General features: G+C 40.6%; 1 protein-coding gene across 3 annotated transcripts in view; it reads left to right on the top strand.

The window, feature by feature from the left end:
- LOC110473331 (uncharacterized) overlaps nucleotides 1-20,646 on the top strand; it is a 346,314-nt gene that overhangs the window by 279,443 nt on the left and 46,225 nt on the right. The window contains exon 1 of one of the 3 annotated variants that reach the window (XR_014956263.1): nucleotides 17,036-19,201. The exons of the other annotated variants lie outside the window; for them this stretch is intronic. The gene's annotated coding sequence lies outside the window, so the exon portion shown is untranslated. Of the gene's footprint in view, nucleotides 1-17,035; nucleotides 19,202-20,646 lie in introns of those variants that run through there. 3 annotated transcript variants of the gene reach the window in all.

The raw sequence follows: 20,646 nt of genomic DNA on the forward strand, positions 1-20,646 counted from the left end.
CTTCTTGAAAGTCAAGAAAAGATAATGGTTATCAGGAAGGACAATAAACTAGAAAATATCTGATATCTCAGTGAGAAATTTGTGAAGAAATTATTTTTGGCATTCACATTCTTCACAGGTATGATATAATTTTCCAGGCTTCGAGTTGTGTAAGGGTTAATGTTTGTCAGACTTTAAAAAATACTTAAATACAGGCTATGCTGAAGCTGAAGAATAATATTTTTTATTGTTAATAATGTAAATAATGGATGAACTAACCACTGTGACAGTAGCTCTGTGTTAGCAAAATTTGAATAAGTATGAGTGAATTATAGATTTACTTAAAGTACATTTAAATAGAGGCTGATAGCTTATGAAATGAGAGTTGCTAGTCATAAATTAATAATCTCAGCACTGAAAAACTTCTTTTGGCATACTTTGCTTCTGGAGGGGGTACACAGAAGCTAAATGGTCCAATTCATAAAGAAGAGCCTGCATTAGACTGAATCCAGAAAAGCTCAGTTTCCACCTCTTCATATGTGCTTCACTGCTAAATCTAGTAACCACTCTGGCACAAATGCAGCAGCTGTGATTTGGGAAATGGACTTGAAGAAAGTCTCTGTGGATCTCAGCATCCATTTCAATGGCTCCTCCTGAAGAAAGGAAGTAGATCTTCTGAAGTGCCATAGGTGATCTTTGTATATCATGTCTCTGGGGTCATTGTAGTTTATGTGGAAGAAAAGAGACGAAAGAAGAGCAAGATTTTAACCCAAGCCCATAGCAAGGTTCACTTCAGATTCAGTTGTCATAAATGAAGCCTTTTTTGAGGTTGGGATAAATCACATATTCCGACAGTTCCACAGCCAGATCATTGAGGATTTGAGGTGTGAAACATCTATCTTCAATCCAGCTTCGTTCCCATTGCCATCCCAACCTTCCCTATTTTTGAGCTCTGGGCCACCAGTGCCCAAGGCTGTGGATTAACAGCTGTCTGCCATTCAACAGAGTTGGTGCTGCTTTTGAACTACAATCCTTTGTGCAGCCAAAATGCAACAAAACATTCATCCCAAACACTGAAAAGGCAGAGGGGAAATTCGACTTTGTATTTCTGAAGTGTCAGAAGAGCTGCAGGATAATAAAGAGGCTCTTTGGAGAGAAAAACATCTTTAAATTCATTGGTCCCTCTTCAGGCGAAGGTGCACAGGCTGAGCAGCAGCCACTCTATCTCAGACAGCAGAAATCTGCCAATCAATCATTCAATAATACTGAGTTCAGCACTAGCAGAACATTTTGTCAGATCAGTGCTAAAGCAAGTGGGGATTAAAAAAGTTTAAAGTAATATGGGGCTTGAGGGCTTTTTCCAGACCCCACTGTTTCACGAGAAAGGCAGGATAGTGGTGATGTCATATCTCATGTCAGATGTGACTTTTGTATCTGATCCTTTTTATACTGTGCTTTTAAAAGGTTTTGTTTGGGTTTGGTTTTTTTTCCCAACTTTCTGGTACCATACTGAAAGAGAAAAACCCAAGCACTATATAAGTAAGGCAGGGAAAAAGTAAGGAGTAGGAGTGTGATTTGAAGAAAAGAGGGGTATCATGTCCAAACGGGATTTATTAACCAAGTCAGCTAATGCAAATAACCCTTGGTAGTTTTCTCTTCCTTCCTAAATCCTTGACTAAAGAACTTAAGTAAAGACAACCCAACTATCTCCCCAGACTTTTCCTGAGGAAGTTTTAAAGTTTGAAGTATAAACTTACAGAACACTGTGAAACCCAAGTCACTGGAAGCAATGAGACTTACCACAAAATGGGGCCAAATGACCCACCAAGTTCTGCCTCTCCAGAAAGAGTTCCTGTGGTTCCCAAATCCCTCCTTCTGCTCTCCAACATCTTCCCTGGGCAGCTGAGAGATGGAATAAGCAGCTCTTGGAAACAGAGTCAGAGCAGTGCAACAGGGAAATGGAGGTGATGTTGGCAATCCAGAGTGTTTGCTTCCTTGCAGACGTTGGAACAACGGGCTTCAAAAGGAAAGGGGCACAGAGAAAGGAACACAGTAATTATCCCCACCAATGACTATGGCAGGGATGGAAACAAGCAGAAATGAACACCTTATTATAGTCTAAACTGCTACTGTGTGCCAATGGAACACAGCTATGTAAAACGAGGCAAATCCATATGATAAGCTCTGTGGGGAGGTCACAAAATCCAGAAGAAATTACTGCTGTGCAAATAGCTGGAAAAGCTTGTGGCTGCTGGGGGAGGTGTGAGGATTATTGCTGCTGCTTTTCTTATAAGTCCCCTTGTCTCCACCATTTTAACAAAGAAAAGCGAACAAGATCACTTCTTAGCCAACAGTTTCTTTTGTACATACACATCCATGCATTGTAATCTTCTAAACATTTCAGTTTTTGCTCCCCATTCTAAATCTTCCAGGTTAAAATGTACTTATGATATGACAGGCAAGGTATGATTATAGTATTTTTCCTCTATTGCCTTCTCTCAAAATCCCTATGAAATGAAACATTACATAGGTAAGCTATCTGCATGCTTGATAATTTCACTCTATACATGGAAAAAGGAAAATAAAGCAGAGGAAATTGTGATTCATGGAATGCCTTTGTTCTGTTGATCTTATTCCTTGAGTAGTTCTTCTCTCAGTTCAAGGGAAAAATCACTTCTCATTTTGTTTCTTCAAGTATGCAGCTATTTTACTGCAGGAGTGAGACATCACTTGGAAACTGGTGATTTTTCCAGCTCCCAGATCTAGACTTGTGTACTGCTGTTAGTGTCTGAGCAACTCTCAAGAACTACACCACCTCTTTTGACAATTATTTAAGATTTTTTTTTCCCTTCTTCTGCTATTTAATCATCAGGGTTGTAGTGGAGAGGAGGAGCAGATGATGTGCTGGAGGGAGGGGGTTGGATTGGATTGTCTCAAGAAGAATCATGGAAATTAATAATGATGAATGCAAGATCAAGTTTTTTCTCTTCCAAAATGTTTTCTGTGATAGGTTTTCAGACAGGTATATTCAAAAATTACTACTAAGCTAAGAAACGCTGCAGTAAATACCTTTTTACAAAAGCTATATTGATATTTATGTTCTACCTTGTAATGAAAACTTCATTCAAAATTCATATTGTTTTCCTTTATTTTTTTTTTTTTTCTGTTCTGGTAATTTTTAATTTATGTATCCATACTTATAATCAGTACTTGTATCTCTCTGAACTATGCCTCATTTCTCAACTAAGCATTTTTCAGTTAAGACATCTGAAGCTAGAAATGACCTACACCAGGCTTCTGTTTCAGGTGAGGGTGTGATGCCAGGTCTTTGCCCACTTGCAAGTTTACATTCATTGTCAAGAGCAAGATCCCACCCAGGTTAATGTGTGATAATCCAGTACTGAATGGCTCACAATTTCTTCTCATGAGAACTTTCTCTAAATACCATCCAAACATGAACACATTTAGCAATAAAGGAAAGTTATGAGACTTCTTGGGGGAATCCTTTTGGCCTATGAGCCTGAGAACCATCATTTCTGCCTCTTTCTTAAGTAGAATGGGAAACCTTATTTCCCAGGAGCTGCTGGAAGTGTGGAGTGATGCTCTGGGTTTTTGTGTGGGGCTATTCTTACATCAATCAGCATTTCTATGAGACAAGGCAAGGCCAGTCCTGTGAAAAAGCTCTGCCTGTTCCCTCCTTAGGTTTGCTCAGCCTTTTGTAAAGTTGAGTAACCAGCTCATTGCTCATAAAACTGAACAAAACTACTTCAGCATTTGCAATACTGTAAGGATTGATCAGTGGGTGATGGAAAGTCACCTCTACCTTTTCTTTCACTTAAGACAGAATCTGCCTTACATTTATTTTCTGCCTTTTCACCTGTTTAAATGTGCACATCTCTAAACAGTACTCACCCAGGTGTTTAATAAAACTGTTTATTAAATTTAGGGGTACAATTCCCCAAACATTTCTATCAACAACTGATAAATACCTGTAGTACCTGACAATTTATGGATGTTTAAGGGAACTCAATTGCATCATACAGGACAAAATGAACAATACTCATAACCAAAATATTTATCATGAGAGCACTGAAATACTTTCCTGGTCTAGCAGATAATGGTGGGTGTTTGTAATGACAAAGCATGACTGGTTCTGAACATTTCAAAGTGGCAGACCAAGCAGCTGCAGTATTTCTTATTTTGGAGGATGATAAACAGCTGTGTTATGAACCCTTCTCCCTCTGATGGAAAAGAATTTGTTTCTACTAAGGCTGTTGCTTCCATCACCTCAGTAGGAGAAAAATAAAAAGAAATGTTCTCAGTTAATCCTGAAGTCTTTCAAGATGAAAGTCAGCAAGATGAATGAGCACAGAAAAACCACCTAATATGTGGGCTTACTTTTTCCATACTGCAAAATTGAAATTAATCCCTGCCCTAAATATTGGGACATGACCACATAAAGGGTGAAAGAGAGGTTAGAAATGTGGGATTTTTTAAAATTGTATTTATATATGAATTATTCAGATAGCTGCTTTCATAATAGGAGAGTTGTGGAAGACTAACTGCAGTCTTTGTCCAGAACAAGTTTTTTCTCAGATATGTGTAGTTTCATGAAGAACAAATTCTGAACAAATTCAGCAACAAATTCTGAAATGCACGGAGCCCCTCTCCATGATGCCTCATGCTTGCTTTTACTGCTTGGCCTTATAGTTCTCTTATAAGCATCACCTCTGGGAGTAGATCAGATGGTTTTAAAAAAAAAAAATTACCGTGAATAAGAGGAGCAAGGAGAGACCCAAAAGGCTGCTGTGATATACAGCCCAGAAACCAGGGTGGAGGTCACTTTGCCATTGAACTATGAGGAGAAAACAGGAATGTTAAAAAAAGAAAGCTGAGACCTGGAAAATACCTCAGGACATTTAGGAAATTGTATATATATATATATATATATATATATATATATATATATATATATATATATATATTTAAAGAAGTGTGAAGAAACAGTTATGTATATTATTGAGGTTTAATTTGGTGTTGAGCAAGGTTTCAAAGAAGGGAAGGGAAGGGGATGGAAACATGGAAATGGGAGATGAGAAGACATCTGTCTTGGAGTACCTGGCTGTTGCTCTGGAAGTGGAAAACAAACAGTGGGAATACCATGAGCTGGAAGGATGGCTCACCTCTATCCATTTGAGATAGTCTGGAAGTATTTTAGAAGCCTAACTTTCAGAAACTTGATGTGGGTCACAAATTGGTCTCCTTGGAAAAAATCACTGGTACAGATCTGCAAGGTTATGTTACGTGCGTTAGGAGGGAAATGACGAGATATAAATCTCTTGAAGACAACCATTAGAGATAATTGAGAAATGGATGATACAAAGAATGATGAACTCACAAGCTGATACTGAATTCACATTCATCTGTCTCATCAAGATCTATAATTATACAAAATTACAAATTAAGTGTACTTTCATTAGGCTCACACGTAAAAGGAAATGGCTTTTTTAATGATAGGAGTAAATCTGTACTGGGGGTTCCTCAGTGCCAGAGCCAAATGTTTTCTGGCAGCTTAGAAGGTCCCCATTACCTTTTTAAGGTGAACTGGAAGAGCTGAACCTCACACTAAATTTGGAAATACATTAAGCATAACTAATTACAGTGAAACCCCCCCTCAGCCTATCTCCTGTTTTGACTCTGCTGCTGGGGCTCTTATGTCTCATTTGTGAAGTAAATTAAGGCCATTGTTCTGAGACCACTTGTTTCACCTCTTGAGTTAGTCTTGTGTAAAAACACAGAAGACTAACATTTAAATAAATAAATGGGATTGTTTTGTCTCTGGTTTTGCACAATAATATTGTAATTCTCTGTGAAACACTTATTCTCCTTTCCTTACAGTCTCATATTTTTTAGCTGAACAGTATAAAGAGAAGGGAGAGAAACAAAAGTATTCCTCTGAGTTACCTGGATCATTTTCTTTGTGTAAAATAGGTGCAAGACCCTTATCTGGTTGCCAAATCCATCAATTAACAGAATCACAGAATCACAGAATAATGAGGTTGGAAGAGACCTCTAAGATAATCAAGTCCAACCTATGCCCTAACACCACAACTAGACTATAGCACCAAGTGCCATGTCCAGTCTTTTTTTAAACACATCCAGAGATGGTGATTCCACCACCTCCCTAGGAAGACAATTCCAGTATTTTATTATTCTTTCAGTGAAATTTTTTTTTCCTAATATCCAACCTAAACCTTCCCTGACCTCCCTACTCCTGCTGGTCACACAATTCCTAATGCAGGCCAGGATGCCATTGGCTTTCTTGGCCACCGAGGCACATTGCTGGCTCATATCCAACCGGCTGTCAACCAGCACCCCCCGGTCCCTTTCCAGCCATACTGTCCCCAGCCTGTAACACTGTAGGGGATTTTTGTGTCCAAAATGCAGAACTCGGCACTTAGATTTATTAAACTTTATGCTGTTGGACTCTGCCCATCTGTCCAATCAATCCAAATCTCTCTGCAGAGCCGTCCTTCCTTCCAATAGATCAACACAAGCTCCCAGCTTAGTATCATCTGCAAATTTACTAATGAAGGATTCAATGCCCTCATCCATGTCATCTATAAAAATATTAAATAGAACTGGTCCCAGCACAGACCCCTGAGGGACACCACTGGTGATTGTCCCCAGCTGGTTGCAGCACCGCTCACCACCACTCTCTGGGCCTGGCCATCCAGCCCGTTCCTAACCCAGCACAGAGTGCTCCTGTCCAAGCCATGGGCTGCAGCTTCTCCAGGAGTATGCTATGGGAGACTGTATCAAAGGCCTTGCTGAAGTCTAAATAGACAACATCCACAGCCTTTCCTGCATCTACCAGACGAGTCACCTGGTTATAGAAGGAGACCAGGTTGGTCAGACATGACCTACCCTTTGTAAACCCCTGCTGGCTGGGTCTGATACCCTGGCCTTCCTGTAAGTGCTGTGTGGTAGGACTAAGTATGAACTGTTCCATTATCTTACCTGGTACTGAGGTCAGGCTAACTGGCCTGTAATTACCAGGATCCTCCTTCCTGCCTTTTTTGTAAATGGGTGTCACATTGGCCAGTTTACAATCGTCTGGGATCTCACCAGTCCATTATCAGCCATGATACCTGATAAATGATGGAGAGCAGCTTTGCAAGCACATCTGCCAGCTTGCTCATCACCCTAGGGTGGATACCATCTGGTCCCATTGATTTATAAATATCCAAGTGTCCCAGTAGTTCTCTAACTACCTCCTCTTGGATAACAATAGGACCATTCTACTCCCTGACACCACCTACCAACCCCTGAGGACAGCTGGCTTGAGGACAAGCTGCCTTACCACTAAAGACTGAGGCAAAGAAGGCATTAAGCATTTTCGCCTTTTCCTCATCTTTAGTTACTAGGTCGCCTGCCTCATCCAATAAGGAACCGAGGTTGGTTATACCCTTTCTTTTACCGTTAATATATTTGTAAAAACTTTTTTTATTATTTTTAACAGAAGTTGCCAAGTTAAGTTCAAACTGAGCTTTGGCCTCCCTAATTTTTGCCTACATGCCCCAGCAGCTCCCTTAAATACTTCCTGAGAAATCAGTCCCTCCTTAAAGAGATGATACTTTTTTTTTTTTTATTTCTAAGTTCCTTCAAAACATCATTTCTCATCCAGACTGGATGTTTGCCTCTTCAACTCATCTTTCGGCACACAGGAACAGTCTGTTCTTGTGCCCTCAAGATCTCTGCTTTGAAGCACACCCATCTCTCCTGGACTCCTTTGTTTTCAAGGGCTCTTTCCCAAGGAACTCTCTGAGTAAGTCTCCTAAAGAGGCCAAAGTCTGCCCTCCGGAAGTCCAGTGTAGAGACCTTATTGATATTCCTCCTTATTTCACCAATTATCGAGAATTCTATAATTTCATTATCACTGTGCCCCAAGTGGCCTCCAACCTCCACATCACTCACCAGTCCATCTCTATTTGTGAACAACAAGTCTAACATAGTCCCTCCCCTGGTGGGCTTGCCCACCAGTTGTGACAAAAAATGATCCTCCACACACTCTAAAAATTTTCTAGATTGCTGTTTTTCTGCTGTATTAAGTTCCCAGCAGATGTCTGGTAGATTGAAGTCACCTACAAGAACAAGGGCTGATGATCCTGAAACATTGTTTAGTTGCTTATAGAATAAGTTGTCCACGTCTTCATCCTTGTTGGGTGGACAATAGCAGACTCCCAGTAGGATGTCAGGCTTGTTGGACCTCCCCTTAATTTTTACCCATAGGGACTCAGCTTCATCATCATTAGTTTCAATACCTATGACATCCAAAGCCTCCCTAATATAAAGGGCCACCCCTCCACCTCTTCTCCCTTTCCTGTCTCTCCTGAAGAGCTCGCAGCCATCCAGCGCAGTGCTCCAACTATGTGAGTCATCCCACCCTGTTTCTGTGATGGCAATTACATCATGGCTCTGCTGCTGCACCATGGCCTCCAGCTCATCCTGTTTGTTACCCATGCTGTGTGCATTGGTATACATGCACCTCAGCTGGGCCTCCCTAACAGTCTTACCATCCTTGGGCCTGCTTCCACACAGTCCAGCTGCATCCCCTTCCCCTTCAGACCTAGTTTAAAGCCCTCTCAATAAGGTCTGCCAGTTCATGAGCTAAAAACCTCCTACCCTTAACAGAGAGATGTATCCCATCTGATCCCAGTAGAACAGGTGCCATAAAGGTTGCTCCATGATCAAATAATCCAAAATTTTGCCAATGACACCAACCCTTGAGCCATTTGTTAATGACGTGAATTCTCCTATTCCTTTAATCATTTTTCTCTGCCACCAAAGGGGCTGAACAAAACACTACCTGTGCACCTGTCCTATCAACCACTTGACCCAGTGCCCTAAACTCCCTTTTAATTGCCTTGACACTCCTCTTATCACTTTCATCACTGCCAGCCTGGAGTATCAGCAGTGGATAATAATCAGAGGACCGAATCAGACTAGGAAGTCCTTCAGTGACGTTTTGCACCTGGACCCCATGGAGGCAGCAGACCTCTCTGTGGGATGGGTCTGGTCGACATACGGCACCCTCAGTCCCCCTCAGAAGGGAATCACTCACTACAATTACCCTTATTTTTTTATTGACTTTAGAGATAGTAATCCATTTTTTAGATGAGTCATAATTGAGAGGCTCACTGGGCAGATAATTTTCTTCTAAATTATCTGTCTGGCCCTCTAGATCCAGGGCCTCATACCTATTCTTAAGTGGCTCTTGGCTAGGGGATGGGGGGCAGCAGGGATTTTTGTTATTACCTCCCCAAGCAGGGACCCATTTCCACTCCCCTTCATCTACCAGGTGCCCCTCTGTTGCCTGAGAGTGAGGCTGAATCCTGGTGGGCCTCCCTTAAAGATGTAATGGCTGAACTCCACCAGTCTATTTCCCTTTCACTATCCCTGATACTCCTTAATCTTTCAACTTCCTCCCTAAGCTCAGCCGTCAGCAAGGGGAGGTCATTCACTTGTTCACACCGTAGGCAGGCCACCTCCACAACACCCCCTGATACCACTGATAAGCTCAAACACTGGGCAGGAATGGATCTGCACAGACACATCCTTTTTGGAGGGCTCCATTTGGTCACATACTTGTACCAACTACAGATTTCAACCAGGTTAAAACCATGCTTAGGAGAAAGCCCAAGATCAAGCAAACAAGGAAAACACCTTACCAAACTTGCAAGAACCTGCGGCCCTGCCTGCACAAACTGCTGTGACCGTGTTTGCCTGCCGCTCTTCGCCGTGCTCTGGCTCACCGCACTCCCCGGAGGCCTTTTAGAACGAGTCTCTCAGGAACAAAGAAGCTCCACCTCCTGCTCCTTCGTTAACACAGAACTAATTGCAGTCAGTTTGAGTTCTTGTTTGGTGTTCCCACAGACATTCTTAGTGGGAAGTTCTTTGGAAATCCCTTACCTGGGCCAGCCTGCTGTCTCAAAAGGCACCAGGGCTGGGCTTGGCTGGATTGGCAGGAATGTGTTGTCTTCCTGTTGGAATGGCTGGAGTTAGGTCGCCTTCCAATACTCTTAAAACAGTTTTCCTTGAATCTTAAAGTAAATCAATGGCAACTTTAGGAAAACTGTCATGTTGCAGAAACAAACATCTGAATCCAAAGAAGTGACAGAGTTAACAAAGGCAGCAGCAATTTCAGGGCTTTGCCAAGTGCCTTGTCAGAAGCTTTGCCTTGTGTGTCCCCACAAACTGCAATCATGAGGACCTATCCAGCAGCACAAGCCCTTCATGCAGAGCTGTCCAGTGGGACACCACATTTCATCTTTTAGCTGTATGCAGAGCATGAGGAAAGCTGAGAAAAAATGCCTGAGTCAGTGCTGAGACTATTAAAGCATTACTGAGAGAGACGGGAAATTAAGGGATTGTAATTTTCTCTGTCTTCACCAGAGTCAGGATCTCAACCAAGATAGCTAAGTCAACTTAAATATAACTAGAGTCTATAGTGAATTAAAATAGTTTTATTAAAACATAAATTATGCTGATGAGATCACCATAGATTTAAAAGAAACATAAATTCTGGTAAAATATGTGAGCCTCATGTGTAAGAGAAGTTCAGCACTTCCTTAGATATTGCAACTGTAGGCTGCAATGATGAGTAAAAAGAAAAAAATAAAAGAAAGGGGATATTTATAAAGCCTTATGAACAGTATTTTCTGATTTCTTGACATCTTTTCACAGCTCTAAAATATCCTACTTTCCTATGGAATTTACCCTGATATAAAACAAATGTCATAGCTGCAGCATACTTTGGAGCACAGAGATATCATAGGCAGGCAAGGGTCTCTAAAAGGCTGCTGAAATCAAATATGTATCAGACATCTCTCTAATCCCATTAAAATAGAGCTTTAGAAAAGATGACTTTAAAATAATCCCTTTGGGTCTATTTGCCAGCCACACCCTCCACAGGTTGCATTACACAGCTCATTTTCTTCCTATAATCCTACCAGCCTCCTGTGTCCTGCAGATCAAACAAAATGGAGAATTAGGAAAGCAAGGAGATAAAACTAAATAGACAATTTGCAAATGTGTACTAAATCAGGGACAGCATATTGCTTCAACTGAGGAACTATTAATTTTCCTTGCTTCTTAAATGGACAGAAGCACAGTGAAGAAAAGCAAAATTCAGGTAGGAAAGGATAAAGGGAGAATAAAGAATGTGTCCCCTTACTCCTCGTTCAGAACATAAGAAATACTGTCAATATTTAAACCCTCTTTTTCTTATTGCTAGGAACAGAGTGCTAGCAGCAGCTGATCTGGAAAGAAAGCATTTCATTTTTCAGCAGAAACCCAAATTTTCTCCTTCCTAAGTGCCAGAGAAGGTCTGTGCAAATACTCTTTGCTCTCAGCAGAGCACAGATGAGCAGCAGGCAGCTCCTCATCTCTGTGTCCTGTGGCTCACAAAATCATCATTTATTAACAGCTCTGTTGACACAGTCACCTGGAGCCCCTTATTTCCCCTGGTTGCCTTAAATCCAGATTTGTCCAATGATGCCTACAATTAGAGAACCAAATCTGGATTCTAGCCTTTTTCTAAGGATTCATGTTTAGGGCTCACATTTTTTGCAGCTTCTCCACAGCAGAATTAGTTTTCTTTTTCCTCTCCAGAAAGATCTCATATCTTTTTCCTGAGCAGAGGAAGGATCAGACCGTTTCATCAGCAGAGAAGAGAACACTTTCCTCTTCCCAGGGCTGGAGCAGCAGGGGGTGGACAAGGGTGCAGTGGTCACCTTTTTTTTTAAGAGGGGCTGCAATTCTGCCTCTGCTGACAGAGATCAGAGGTGCTGCATGGCAGAAAGAAGAGAGAAAAGCCCATCTTACTGCTTCTCTTGGAAAATAGGAAAGAGGTAGATTATGGAGGGGCTTCTCCAGAACTTTAAATAACTTAGGAGTGTAAATTTCATCAGCTGAAGTGTATTCAAACCAAAATATTCTAAGAAACTATTTTAAAATCACATCTAAGTTCATAACATAGAGAAGGCTGATGAGTAATAGCCTTTATATAGTTAGAAAACCTCACTATAGCCTTCAACAGGCATATATGTTTTAATTGCTCACACTTCTATGGGAAAGGAATGTTTAATAAACTTTGTTTTCACCTGTCTGCCAGTGGGTTTGCCCAACCTGGGTATCAAGGACAGATCAGTCTCAAAACCGATTGCTGAAAAGTGAATGTGAAAAGATTGTTTTAAATGAGCCTTTTTTCTTTGAAACCAAGCTCAGACTTCCAAAAGGATTGAATTTTACTGCCAGTTAATTTTAAAATAGTCTGTATTGAATAACACTAAAGGCAAAAAGAAGAACTAAGTCCTGGAGAGTCAATGAGAAACTGATTTTTCAGTTCTTCTCTTCTGCTGATTCATCCAATAGCTATTGAGATTTATATGGTATTGGAGAGAGACAGGAAAGAACATTGATCCATTTCTACATGCATCAGACACCCCTGCTGACTGCAGTTAACTCCTTCACTCTGTTTTCACAGCCTTCACCTCATTCATGGCAGTTCTCACCTGTTAAATGCACCCACCTCTATGGATTTCAGTCAAACTGAGCAGCAGGCAAAGCTCCAGTTGTATTCCTTCAGCCAACTAACACCACATTCCATTCCCTCTTCTGGAACTGATCTCCTCACTGAAGATACTCTGCTCCCTTAGTCCATTCTTGCTACTGTCAGGAAGCAATATGTCCTTTGTTATACAAAATCTACATTGAACTCTGGTGGTTTATAATCCAGCGTGTCACCAGCACTTGTGCATTGAACATTATACATCTGCAAAGCATGGTTGGGTTACCTCACATATTTAATTTCTTCTCTTTGCCTCCATCTCATTGTCGTGCCTTTTTAAGTTGTGCATTAAAATAAATCAATATCCTGTTTCACAGGAACTATCACAAAATGCAAATAAACTGCAGGGAAAGGATTCAGGAGGAGAATTAAGGTGACAGAAACCTGCAGGTTATAACAACATTGTATTTTTATCACATTCCCTTTTAAAAAGAAAAGAAAAAAAAAGAAAAAATCACGAACTTTCCTGAGGTTGTGGGGAAACTTGCACTTGACTTGTCTGTGAGAATTTCCCTGAGATTGTTCCTCTCAGGCACATAAATTTCTACTGAGAAAGTTGTGTGGCTTCTGTCCTTTGCCACCAGCTTCTCAACTGCCTCCTGATTTTCATGTAATACCTCAGGTTTTTTAAAAACTATCCTTGATGGTGGAAAAAAATGGCTATTTTATCCTACAAAAAACAGAAGGACAAGGAGCAATTCACTTGGTCTTGACCACTGAAATGAAATGCTGGCTGGGCACAGAATTGTCTTGGGCAGAGTTTTTATTTCTGGTTTCCTCTGATGTTGGACTTCTGCTGTAAATTGAGGAGTCTCCACACAGAAGACTGTATTGCAAAGGGATGCTGGTAATTTAATTCCTGAGAAACTCAGAGGCAGTGGGCCTTGCTGAGGTGGGGCTCCTCATGTGTCCCCTGGGCAAGGGGCACACCCAGCAGTGCCACCTGCTCACACCCAGGTGTTTGCACATGGCTTCCATGAATGCAGATGCCTCAAATCCTCATGCTGATATTATGCTGAGCACAGAAAGGTGTTTTACAGTGCTAATGTGTCCTCAGTGTGACCATTTGGTGATCAATGCCTCCATCTTCCCTAGATTTTCCTCAAGGAAAAGGAGCTGAATGAAGCCATGAGAAACATGGCAGTATTATTTCAGGTGAAGCCAAGCATGTGCTTTCTGTGCTTATGGCAATTGCAATTGTCTCTGGCAATATGAAAGGCAAAAGTAATATTTTGAAGAAGCCTGAATTAAGTTTTGTCTATCTTTTTCAATGCTTTATTATTACATACAGCTAAAGTGCAGTATATAAAGGTACATTGAGAAAAATTATCAAACCATGGATTCTTGAGAATCATTTGAAAAATCTCTAGAGGAAATTTCAAGATACAGAAGCTGAAGTATGGTGGCAGTTGGAAAACTAAAGAAGTTTCAGACTGCGGTTAAAAGGAAAGCCAAGAAATCAATCACAATTGTTAAAAGTTGTTGCAAGAAAGCATTGCATATGACAAAAGAAAGGGCACACTCAGAATACATCAAAGAAAAAAAAGCATGATCAAGACATCTTAGAGAGGATGTGATGTCTTCCAATTCTTATTCTGCTGCAGAGCAGAAATAATGAAATGACAAATGGGGACCATTTCGTTCACCTAAAGCATATACAAAGAAATTTAAAAAGAGAAAATTTTAAAAATTAAATATGATCCATATCACAATTAGAGCTGAACAAATGATAAAGTTACACATCACAGTAGTAAAATGCCTTTTGTGATGGCATGACCCTAAGGGATAAAGTCTAAATGGTCTAGATATTTCACTGTTTTCACCAGCCAGTAATGATGAAGAAAATCACTCCCATGAGAAAACATAAGGAAAAAATAAATGGGAAAGTGAAAAGAGAAGGGAGAAATTAAATTTCATTTTTCTCATGAAAGGCTTTTTATGTTTAGATGTATGCCTTGGCCACAGTTAAAATTTCCCCTCTGTAGCTCTGACTCCTTCTCTGCCAGATGGAGCAGTGTAGTCCCTCAGCTGGATTTCTGCAGAGGAGAAATGACATCCAGTGACTTTCCATGAGTTTGATCTGTGCAGGCAGCCCACCTGTTGCTGCTTTTCAGGAGCAGTCCCTTTTTTCTCAGCTGAATTTCCTCATCCCAGACAAATGCTCATAAATACATTGATGCATCCCTTGCTTTGATACATCTGTCTCCTCTCCTGTGGACTCACTCCCTTCTGCAATAGTTTTGCTCCTTTTAATTCCTTCTGTTCAAGTGCAAACCCTTGTCCACATGCCTTTTCAGGACTTGGTACATTAAGTATTCAAGATGACACTGGCTGCTTAGAATGACATAATTGCTGCCATGTGCTGCAGGGTGGCAGAGTCATCTCCCAATCATACATACTGATTTGCTTTATGAATGCTGAGAAGAGTTTTAAGGAATTCAAGGGGGATGTCACAGAGCTAAGGTGATTAGAGGAGGTGATGATGCAGATGTCAATTGAGAAGAATGAAAAGGCAACAGAAAGTGTAAAGAAATGAGTAATGTGAAGGGAGCCCTGTCACAGTGAGTGACTCAGCAAAGGTGTCAGCTCTGTGCACGGAGGGGAATGGAGCTGAACCATCATGATTATTGACAATATATGCTTGTCTGTTCCAGTGAAGGATGCTGCTGTGAACAGAACAAATTCAACTCTAATGTCCTCCCCACAGAAAGCCATATGGCAGCAGAGCTAGCAAGCCTTGAGGAATGATTACTGGATTAGTACAGGAACGTGGAGGGACAAATTCATTTGATGTTGTCTCTGAAGTGTCTCAGAACAAGTTCTGTTTGCTTTAGTGAGAACTATGCATGTGAAGTGTTTTAGAAAACAGTTGTATATGTTGGTAAACATGGATTTATTACTATTGAAAATATGATGCATATTTGGACAGCTGGATGAGTGTTCTCATTTAAGCTTCTGCATTTTAATCTTACTGTCTTTGTCAAGAACACTTACGGAGGAAAAACATTGATAGAAGCTGTCTCACAACCTACAAAACAGAGGGCATTCAGGCATTTTATATTTAAATTAAGATTATATATATATATTACTTTTGATTTCAGGCAAACAATACTGAACTACAAAATTTCAGCCAGAAGTTTCTGCATGTAAGTTGACTGTACAGCTGTAAAGTTTTGAGAGGTACAGTTACAAGAAGTACTGACTAATAATAAGAAACTGTGATTTAATATAGATGCTGGAGCACACAGCTGTATGTATGGGTTTTTTACTCTAGTGCGGTACTGATACGGACATTCAAACAAATCAACAAATTAAACTCAACCCATCTTACTGCATTATATTCCTTGCCTGAAGATATTAAAAAGGCAAGCAGTGAAGTTTTTTTAAGACCATTAGATACGTATCTGAATAAGAAAAAAAGAGCAGCCTGGCTCTGTTTTGCTCAGATGATACTCTTTAAGTTTCTGAAGTTTTAGGAAACTTACACAGCATCTTAATAATATCTCAAGGCAGTAATGAATGCCTTGATTCAAGTCAAGTTGAAATCAATGATAAAGTCAACATAGCTGCAGTGGAAATTCAGTCAGGTCCAAAATTCTGGTAGGTAATTTGCTGTACAAACTGCTGGTTTATGTCATCCTTATACTGATTTGCTTCATCAGAATCAAGCCCCACATACTGAAATGCACCTAGGGGGCTGTAGTTTTGATCCAATCTGCTGCTTAGACTGAAAGGGGGGAAAGACTTTTCAAAACTCATGCATCCCTTGACCATACTTAGTCACCAGAATAATCATCTCTCTCACAGTCATATTGACTCACTCATTTACAAACAATCTGTCCATCTTTCAGTGGGGTATGCTCATGTAAAAACTGTCTAGCATGGAGAAAAAACATTTTCAGAAGATTAATTATACTTCATGAATTTCAACCAAAGTTTCTGTGCTTCAGCCCATGTGAAAGATAACTCAATCAGGTAAGATTTCTTTCAGGTTGCAAGTGTTGCAGATTTCATTTTGGAATTTTGTTCTAGTTATTATTTAAAGTAGCAAAGAAATTAAACAGCACAGTGTATAGTGCATAGTTGAGAGCACTTCTTTGTGCAGCAGTGGGATTCAAGAACAGATCTGCCTGTTTTAATTGAAGCTCCAGCAATATCTCTGAAAGGAAAACAAAGAAAACAAAAAAGAGGTAAGAAAGATTAGAATCATAACAATATACTTGTACAATTGCTTGTTCCTTCAAAATTAGAAGCAGCCAGAGTAAAAGACAAATGATCATGTTACAATTATATCTTTGAACTGTTACAACCCACTTGGATAATGGGACAGCTTATTTGGGTAGATATTGCCACACTGGCTTTGTAGATTGAAAGTGTTTGTTTGTTTGTTTGTTTGTTTGGGTTTTTTTTGTTGGTGGTGGTGGTTGTTTTTTTTTTTTTTTTTTTTTTTTTGCTGTTGTTTATGACATTACCAGGGACATAATGAAATAGTCAGAGTTTCAGTGGAGATTTTGGAGAAGCAACTAGAAGAGGTTGTGGTTACAACTATGTCAGCAGGAATTCAGTTTCAGAGGAGAGGGTTGGTAGACCTAAATAACTTATGCAGAGTTACTATCTACTGGTATTTTGCATTTCTTGGGGGGTTACACCAACTGAGAGACAATCTGGCCCTGGAGCATAAATGCCTGTAGGGTTTGTGGTATGAAGCTTTGTGAAGAAAGAAGCATTAGGGATGTACTGAGAGAGCCTTGGTGAGGGGACAGGGCCTCCTGGAGCATGGAGCCACCATGTGGGATCCTTCCCAAGGAATCTGCCTTGGGAGCATCAAGGCACTCCAAGAACTGAACCAAAGGCCTGCCAGGGGTTTCACTTCACAGCTGCCCCACTGGTTTTCAGCAAACCACTTGTTTGAACACAGCCAGGCATCCCCCAATCTGTCTTTGGACACTGTAGGGATTTGTAATTTTCCATAAATAATGGCATAATAGGGCATTTTGATGCAAATTAGTTTTGAGCATCTCTGCAGAACAATGATAAAAGGAAAAGAAATAAAGCAATTTAGTGGGAAATAACAGGGAATCTGTCTAGAAGTGTCACTAAGAGGTTTCACATTATTAAATAGAACTGGATTACCAGTGAGATAACACAGAAAGAACCAGCCCTAAAATTCCCTGCATGTCACACCTCAAAGCAATGCAAACAGTAATGCTCACAGTAGCTCTGTGTTCCAGTTCTTGATTTTTATCTCATTTATCCCAATGGAGCAGCATGGGGCTGGGTTGTAGGAATCCTTATTTCCACCATCATTAGTAAGATCCAGACCTTGTTTGCAAATGAGGGAAATCTGACATTTGGAGCTCTGCAAAGAGCAGTCAGTTGGCTTGTGCTTTCTGTCAGCTTTTATATATGCACCTAATGAACAGTGGAGAATGATTACAGTGGGGGCATGGAAGTAAGCATGGGTGCTATAGCAATAAATATGAGCTGATATAAATCAGTGGCATTTTATCGACTTCAGTTCTGCTGGTCTGATTTAAATCAAGAATGAATTTGGCCCTAGGGCCTTGCAGAGAAATCTCTGGGACTGAATTGTGCTGTCTTGGCTCAGATAATCTTTTGCTAAATTTCACTGAGAGTCATGGTTGAACAAGGATCTCGGGATTCTGCTGTCACATGACACAAAATACAACTCTCATCAGCAGCTCATTTAGATTTGAAATGTATCTAAATGTTTTATGGAAATTATAAGCTTTGAAATAATTCCCTTTGTGTTTTAATGCTGAGGCATTTCCAGTCTTCATATGTTCAGAAATATAAGTCACATTCTCCAGTTAAAAAAAAATCAGAAGCATTTAAAAAAAAAATCCAAACAAAATAAATTACTTCTTTTTTATTCTTTTTTGGTGTGTTATCTACAATGTAGAATTTGCATATTGAATAGAAACAAGTAAAATACCAGTGTATTCATAGGCACACTGCACTGTAGGTGGGAAAGCCAAGTAATATGAGGTTTCTTCATTTTCCTTTCTGGTTGCTTTTCTTTAGGTGTTTTCAATGCACACCCATCAACTTTACAGGAGTGTCACTCTAAACAGAACCACATGTTAAGATAATTACTAATTATGGAGAAAGGAAAAAGGCATGAAAACCACATGAATTTTTTAAGAGACCTGGTTGTCTCTAGGCTTTCTACTACCCAAGGAAAGGTAATTGTATTGCTTTTGAAATCTAAGGCCTGCCTATAATTCCATATTGCTGTAAGTGCTAAATCAGATCTACATTTTTATGACGTTCTGCCTCATTTTCAGCAAGACACCCATGTCTTGGTGTAAGGAAAGGCTCAAAACTTGCTCTAAGAGGGCACCACCCATAACCTGGCATCCAGTATGGGATCACACCTGCCAGCACAGGAGCTGCTCACACCTGAGCCTTGTGAGCCTTAATTAGGCTCAGCTGCAGAGCACCAATCAACCCTAATGAGTAACAAGGGGTGAGGGCAGGAGGGACATAAATCCCTGAGTCTCCAGCTGTGCTGGGACTCCTCTCTTTGCTGCAAGGAAGATTATTTCTCCCCAGAGTGAGCCAGAAAAGGTATTGTCTTACTTGGTTTATGAAATGCCTGTAAATAGGCATTGCAGAGTGGTGGGGTTGGGTTGTTTTTTGTTAGTTTGCTTGGAATAGAAATATAGTTCAGGTTAAATAAGAGTAAAGTTTCTCTTTGTTTTATTTTTTGGGGGGATGGAGGGGAAAGAGACAACCACTGTAAGTAACTAGCCAATTTAATATAAGCTCTTTATTTTTTTGTGGGGGGCAGGAGATTGTGTTAAAAAGTAAGCTTGTATGAGTTCCATAGCAAAAAATGTTACTTCCCCAAGAGAAAAAGAGAGACTTTATTTTTATGCAGTTGTCTTGTTTCCTTGCTGTTTTTGATCTGTTGAAACTGCTTGACCAGTTATTTTAGAGTCACGTGTTGATTCAGGCAAATGTGTGTGAGAGGTCTTCTTAAATGCAAAGAAAGTAGTCTCCCATAATATATTCCTGTTTCTTCTTCAAAGCACATATAAAAAATTTCTCAGTTTGATCTTTGACTGGATAAGGGGCTCTGAAGAGGTCTGAGTGTCCACTTTCCATTGAAATATTCTGAGAGCATTTCCCAGTGTTATGTTACCAGCTCCTGCTGAAACCCTTGTATGTGTTTTAGCTGCTTCCATAACTGTGTGGCTCTGAAATGTGTGTCCCACTCAAGAGTGTGCTGCTCCCATGTCTGTGAGCAAATTGTCTGGTTTTATATGGCAATATCTGTAGGCAATGCTTCTTTTCCTAGTAGATATCTTTGTAGCTGGGGTTAGGGAAAATGGTGAGAATATTTAAGCTTTATTTCTCAAAGATGCTGTAAAGGCGTCCCTCTCAGTCAGAAATCTGGCCTTTTGTGAGTGGTGATGTGCTGTCCTCACCCAAGCTTTTCCTAGGAAAATTTGTCCCTCTTTTGAGATGTGGTTATTCAGACTTTGCTAGAAAGAGGAGGCTCCTGTTTAATTTACTTTATATGTGACAGAAAGCCAGGAGGACTATCACACAATTTCCCCTAGGGCTGAGCACAGCTCAGCCATCCCCTGTCCCTCAGGCTGGCTGCTTTCAGGGCAGCTCTTTTCCCTCAGCACAGCTCACCCAATTCCCTCACCTCTCAGCTGCTGCTGCTATTCCCTGGCCTGGCTCAGCACCAAGGCTGCAGCCAGCAAAGCCAGGTTAAATTCTGCTGAAATTTCCTGAGAAAGGGCAGCATTGAGCCTGAAACAACTCACTTTAAAGCAGTGGCTTGCATCTCCTGATGTGCTGATGTTTGCAAAGCCAGGCTGTGCTGCTTGTTGCTGTGCCTTTAGTGCACAGGTAGGGCAGGTGAGCAAAATGCAAACTGCAGAGGGGTCAGGGCAGTGCAGGAGTGTGGTGATGCTGAGGGTGCAGGCAGTTTTGGCTGGCAGGCCTTGCTCTCCAGCAGGTTCCAAAACCTGTGCTTTGTGTCACCTTCACTGCCTGCA

Source organism: Lonchura striata, chromosome 6, assembly GCF_050655825.1.
Source record: "Lonchura striata isolate lonStrDom1 chromosome 6, ASM5065582v1, whole genome shotgun sequence".
In the NCBI taxonomy this organism is placed as follows: domain Eukaryota; kingdom Metazoa; phylum Chordata; class Aves; order Passeriformes; family Estrildidae; genus Lonchura; species Lonchura striata.